A 7,481-nucleotide genomic window follows, 5' to 3' on the forward strand; every position below is an offset into this window, starting at 1 on the left:
AATTTAAGAAGTTTAGGAAGAAGCACATGACTTTGCAAAGTATTAAATGCGGAAGAGAAATCAATGAAGAGAAGCCTTGCATATGAATTTGATGCTTCTAAATGTTTTTTGGTGTAGTGGACAAGGGTTGCTGTAGCATCCTCCACACCACGACGCCCTGTATGCGAACTGCATGGGATCAAGTTTCGGTTCTATAACTGGTTTTATTTGCTTAACTACAAACCTCTCCAGACATTTCATGATCAGTGACGTCAGTGCAATTGGTCTGTAATCATTTAGATTACTCACAGTTGACGACTTCGGTATGAGAATAATTAAAGAATGTTTCCAAATAGAAGGAATAACACATTGACGGAGTGATAACTGAAAAATATATTGAAAAACAGGAGCAATTTGTGTTGCACATTCCCGAATAAGTATGCCTGCCAACCCATCAGGTCCAGCTGCTTTCCTAATTTTGATTTTACTAAAGAGTTTTATAACTTCCTCAACAGTTATATTAACAGGGCAATTTTCGGAGTTCAAATTTCTATAAAAGGTAATATTTTCCTCATCAAAGTTTCTGTCGTCAAAACGAGTATAGAAATTATTTAAGGATGAGGCTAAGCTTTCATCATTAAAACTTGGGAGCATTTTAAAGGAGGTTTTACCCCTACACCCAGTTATTAATTTTACATCATTCCAAGTTTCTCTAGAATTATTAGCTACAAAATGTAATTCGATCCAAACAGACATATATTTTACCGTAATATTATAAACCACCTTACTCAGAAATTGTACTCTCTTATGAGATGGAGACAATTTTTTAAGAAATAGAATATTACGATAGTATCCATCTCATCGGAGATGTTACTATGATTTACTGACAAAAAAGATTTTAGTTTTATACCAAAAAAATATGAGTATTGCAAAAAGTATTACACTTAAGCAGATTAGATGCAACACGTGTCACCAAAAATACCGGTACACGTAATTGACATACATATTATTCATTCTTTTATTGTTCTTATAGGCTTTTTTCCACTAGGCGAATTTATTCCCCCGAAACGAAAGCGTTGGTTCGCTTTCTGAGCACTGATTGGTTGCGCATTTTTTCGCTTCGCAAAAACTCCGATAGAAATGTGAATGCGCATGCGCATGAACCAAACAATTTTGATTCGCACGAATAATTTGCATAGTGGAAAACCGGCTTTAAGCTGGGTGCCTATTCAAGACAGAGTAGAGTTTCTCTCATCTAAATTATTAAAAGAAAGAGATAAATTTAAATCAAGCTTAGACGTGAATTCCGCAAAGTAAAGCCGGTTTGACACTAGGCGAATTTATTCGCGCGAATCGAAATCGCTTCCTGAGCGCTGATTGTTTGCACATTTTTTCGCTCCACAAAAAGTACAAACAGTTCGAACTACTGATTTCTCTGAAGTGAAAAACTCCGGTAGAAATTTGAAGGCGAATGAACCGACGCTTTCGATTCGCGCGCGCGAATAAGTTCGCTTAGTGTAAAACCGGCTTAATAAATAAAGTTAATTATCAAAAGCTAAATTATCAAAAGCAAATCAAACTTCTAACAAGTGAACTTTAAGCTGGTTTTCCACTAGGCGAATTTATTCGAGCGAATCAAAGCGTCGGTTCGCTTCTTCAGTTCTGATTGGTTGCGCATTTTTACGCTAGCAAAAACTCCGATAGAAATGTGAATGCGCATGTGCATGAGCCGCCGCTTTCCATTCGCGCGAATAAATTCGCCAAGATGGAAAACAGGCTTCAGGCATTCGCAAATGTATTATGGTAAAAAATATTAAAGATTCGAAAATACATTACATACCAAATTTAAAAGAAATGAAAACAAATACAAGTGAGATTGAAAATATTTTAAATCTTTATTTTGCTAAAACCCAGTTTAAAAATAAATAAATTTAAAAAAAAACAATACATGTATGGAATTATGAAGTGACAAAACGATAGAGTTTTTGTTCCTGTTTAATTAACGAAGAGTGCATTCGCAAGCTTCTTTACCCAAAGGTAAAGACTTAAAAAGTATGAACTATGGAAAAAGGTGAGTTTTACTCAGAGATTCGAAATCCCTTTAAGAATACCCGAATGGATACGGTATCGACTGGGAATAAAAGAGTTTCTACTACAGTATTTGGTACTTGTTTGTCATAAACAGTTGAACCTTTGTGGCAGAATGTTGGAAACCGTAGTAAAGCAGGGTGGTTTACGGTGTCGAACGCAGCAAGGTCAATAACATGTCACCAGTGCGATGATAGTCCCTTCTGAAGTGACACCTACGAAGTTACACAATGAAATTCTTATATTGTTATTGTATAATACAGTGTATCAAGCCGCAATGGGATGTTGATAACAAAAACATATCTAACACAGTAGATATTGCATCGTTATCAGTAATTAAACATTTGTCAAGCAAGACAGATTAGGTAAGTTGAGATGATTGCTTGATGATTTATTATTATTATACTGTTTACAAAAACTTCAAATTTAAAGTTTCTGATCAGTCTCATTACATAATTTGAAAACGTTTCCATGTATTTTTGTTGGCAGCAAGTTCTCGAAGTTCTTAGATGGAAAAAAGTTCCTTAATTTTAGGCCACCTTTTTAAAGATCTTTGCAAAGTACTCCAAGAAGATTGATTGTATGACGACCCCGTCTACATATTGTTTGCATCATCCATCAACTGCGAATGATAAAAGCATGCAGGGGATGTTTCTTCCATTTAAGGACATGGCCAAACATTGTCCATTGAGATTTTATAACGCGCTCAGATAATAGGTTGACACCAGTAACGTTATAAAGATCTCAGTTCCGGATGAAATCTGGTCGTTGTCGTCTCTCAACAACGCCAAGAAGACCATCTACTACATTGCTACGGGACAGACCAGCTGCTGTAGTTTTCCAGCATGACAGAAACTACCTGGACTTCATGGACTATAAGACGTCTTTTAAGGGAAATACTCTTTCACAGGGTCCAAACTTTGTTGAAACGCGAAAAGCAACATTTCCAAGAATGATGCGTTGTTTAACGTTAGAATCTACGAAAAAGCAAAGCAGCTTTTGAGCGCCACGCTTCGTCTATGATTTAGCATATTATAAGAAAATAATCACGTTAATATATTGGGTGTAATTCTATGTTGTTGTTTCTTTTCTTTTTTTTTTTTTTTACCAATAGTTAATATTCAACAATCAAATATAAGTAACTCTTAAACATAAGTACTTTTTTACTTAAATCATATTCATCTCTACAATAATTCATCACAAGCATCATAAGAAAACTTACTCTACTTAAATAATAGAAATCCCATTTTCTATTTTTTTTTTTTTTTTTATAAATAATCATTAATTTATAGTACAGTTAAATTACATACAACTATTACTTCTGAGGGTTAATTATGAGTTTAATATTATTTTTAGACTTTTTCAATCATTGTAAAAGTAAAAAAATAACTTATATCTAATATATTTTAGTAAATTGACAGTCTTTAGACAAAAAAAAATACAATTAAAATTCAAAGACATTAATTTCTTAGATTCAAAATTACTATTTCTTTGAAACTTTTTTCTATAATTCAATTCTGCCAAAATGTTAGTAACGTTTGTATAATTTCTTTATAACACCGACAGAGCATAAGATTTCATTTTGTAATTTATCAACAGAAAAGGCCATTAATGAATTAGTGCATTCTACTCCGTATTTATTTTTGTTTTTTAACATTAAATTAGTATGTGTTATTATATCATTATTTAATATATTCTACTCCGTATTTATTTTTGTTTTTTAACATTAAATTAGTATGTGTTATTCTATCATTATTTAATATATTCAAATCCATTCCGTCTGCGTATTATTAGATATAAAACTATGTATGGCACGAAAGTGCTGAGTACTATATACAGACCTATATCTGTCAAGTGTGATTACATTTTGTATTATGATTTTATGAATATATTTGTGTCGCTGTGGATTGCCAATTTATTTTATTAAACGGTAATCCACTTCACTAAGCATAGACAGAAATTTAAAATTGTAATAAAAATGATGTTTATGTTTACTCATGTTATAAATTCCCTTCAGTGCCAACATAGAGTAAACAAATTAACCTGAATAAATAAATAAATAAATATATATATATATATATATATATATATATGTGTGTGTGTGTGTGTGTATTATATATAGGCCTATCATCAAAGTAAAGTACGGTAAATACGGTGTTCAAATAAAGGACATAATAATACATCGTGTAGCGTAGCTCTCAACGAATGTAGTTCTGTAAATAAAAGAATACAGAAATTGTGTAATAGCATGCCTCCGGCGGGACTCGAAACTGCGACCTCTTGCAGTCAAGGCGAGCGCCATAACCATTAGACCACGGAGGCTTTATGGTTGAACAGATTCAAATACCACCAGATACACTCCATTACACAATAAGTACGGCTAAAAACAAATAGTTGCATTGCATTATAAATCAAGATATAAATCAAGCCGTTAACACTTAAAATTATATAGGGCCTATAAACCATCAAAGAAAAGTAAATACAGTATTCAAATAAAGGACATAATACATCGTGTAGCATAGCTCCCAACGAATGTAGTCCTGTAAATAAATGAATAAAGAAAGTGTGTAATCAGTCCCCCACCAATTCAAGACTTCTAGATAAGCCACTGTTTGCTGGGATTATAGTTATGAAATGTCCCTTGAGTACGATAACTTGCCGAGTAATGTCTTTGAATAATACAAATATAGTTTGCAAATATTTATTTTAAATATATACTATTCACGATTGTATTGATATATAAACGAGCTAATGGTCGGTCATTATTTATATACCGTTGATGAGTGAGATTTGCCAATATTATAAAAAATATCGTTGTAACGCAGACGTAGTTAAAGAGATTCGTGTCTGGCTTCATCAGACGAAGATAAATTAATTTATCGTTCCTAATCTTACCGTACAATCGTACGTGTCAAGGAATAGCTAGATTAACAATGTTATTGTTAGTATTGACTTCAACTGTCGATATAATAATGAGCCAAGAAATAAAAAAAATTAATGAAAGTGTTTTTAATTTGTACGCACAACTGACTGCATATAAGATGAAAGGGCACGGAGCAAGACGTTAATTTTATATAGCGATGTCCTTATGAAAGTGTCCCTGTATATAAATATATTCTCAAGAAAATCTGAAATTTCACCAGATGATTTAATGTTGTTTGAAGTTTTGCATGGGCGAAGTAATAATATATATTAATACTTGCGTAGATAGTTCTGAAAAGAACTACATTGTTGGTTGACAACCAACAACATTTTTTTTCAGAACTATATGGTGTACCGCATTAATATAGGCCCTATAACATGATTAAATACTTACGAAATATAAGGTGCCAATGCAATGATTTTCCAATGAAAGACAACTGTATAAAAAAACATTTATATTCCATGTTCTTAATTTTTATATTGTTTTAGGATCAAGTGGTAGCCTAATTGTTAAAATTGTTTAGGGAAAGAATACAGTAGAAGGGTATTTAGTAGTAGTTAGTATTGTTTTTGAAAATAAGGGGTATACTGTACCTTTAATATGTTTATTCGACATGGATCAGGTACCTGATCTCAATACACTAAATGTCGCGACTCTACTCGAGAGACACCAAGTCTTGTACTAAGGGTGCGATTATGAGTAAATAAGCCTACAAAATCCAATATAGTGTGTACTAATTAAAGTAAACCTCTGAAATTGAGCCGGTACATGAAAATAGTACCAAGGAGCACCGAGTGAATAGACAGGCGGATAATACTCCCGGGGCTAGAGCACTAGGGTCAACTTATGGTACTCACAGTGAAATTCTCTACTCAATTAATAGGCCTAGTATAAATTTATACATTTAAACTGAAACTTCATTGCACTTAATAAAATGTTTCATTAAGTATGGCCCTTACGATATTTTCATAGATTTTGAACCCTAAATATTTAAAATTAATCTCAAATCAATCATTAGGCATAATAGACTATGTTCTGTCTCGTCTTTGCCAAAAATTCACAAGTGTTATTACTACTTACAAAATTATAATACGCCTATAATTTGTATTAAAAGTGCAGACAATCGAAAAGTATTTATAATTAAAGCAATAACAATCATCGTGTGAAGAAAATTCGTTGCTAACGGACTAAAACATCTTAGTACGTAGGCCTACATAACTCATTGGTTTACTTGAATGATAGTTTGGTTTATAAATTTCTTAATAGTACTGTACAGGTAAGTTATAGTTTACAGGCGAATACAGGTCTCCCATGTGTTAAGCAGCTTTGGTCTCTAATAAGAAAATAAAATATTTATCATAGAGATGGAAGATATAGGCGTTAAGCCTCATTCACACTGAATCCGAAGTATTCGAATCGGAAAGCCTACCGAATCAGTGTGCAAGAATACGGGCGTGTTTAGCGCATCCGAAATGCGGTCCGAATTTCGGTTCGGATCCGATGTGAGTGTATTGTAGCTTAAATCTGGGCCATTGCTGTTTGACCTAGAAAAACAAAACAAGGTAAGTATTTCTCTATCACGGTCGCACTGCTCATTTGCGTAATTTATACAGTAGATACATTAAGAGGCATCTAGTAGCAGGATGAATACTATTTTGAGAGAGCAGGTAATTAATTGAGACCTACATCTTCCTATCTCGATGGATGGATGGATTTATTATCGGAATACCAAGGATCAGACGAAAGTCTGAAGCAGATATATTTCCAGTGAGGTACTTCTGGTGGTCAATGGGCATTACACCGGTAGACATTCCCTACTCTTTGCCGAAGAGTGTACTGCGTTCTTTAGCGTGCACATGAGCCATAATGCACACGGGACTAACTTCTTTTAACGTCTCATCCGAAAAAAAAACACGGAGCGCTATCGTAACTTGCATTTCAGCTCTCCAGCGAGCAGCGATGGGAACAAAATATCTCACGGTTCAGCGCCCACACAATGGCTACCACCAGTTTAGCAGACTGAGCTAATAAGCTGCTCTCTGATGCTCTGGAATTGATATGTTGTACAACTGATTTTTTTTCAAAGACACAAACAGCATATTAACGAAAAAGTCGGGAGCGCGGTTAATGGGATACAGATTTTTGAATATTCAAAATCTGGGGGAAAAAGGGCCAAACTAAGTGATTTTGACCTAGTTCTGCAGTATACGCTCCTATACTTAAGATCAAGAATCTATTTTTTTTTTATTGTGGCCTGGTTTTACTTGTAATTGAGTAAAAAGTTTCTTCAAGGCCAATGAAGGCGCCATGAGTGCACTGTAAAAAACAAATCAAGCATAAACTGATGGATGACGATGATAAAATTTAAGTGTGTAAAGAAGACAAATATAAGCAAGACGCCATAATTAACATTGACGAATGGGATTAAATTTTACTCCGATTTAATAAAATAGGTCTAAGCCAATTTTTGAAAGGGTAATGGATATATATA

Source organism: Anneissia japonica, unplaced genomic scaffold (assembly GCF_011630105.1).
Source record: "Anneissia japonica isolate Jap-2015-1 unplaced genomic scaffold, ASM1163010v1 scaffold287709_len1912824_cov184, whole genome shotgun sequence".
NCBI classification, from domain to species: Eukaryota; Metazoa; Echinodermata; class Crinoidea; order Comatulida; family Comatulidae; genus Anneissia; species Anneissia japonica.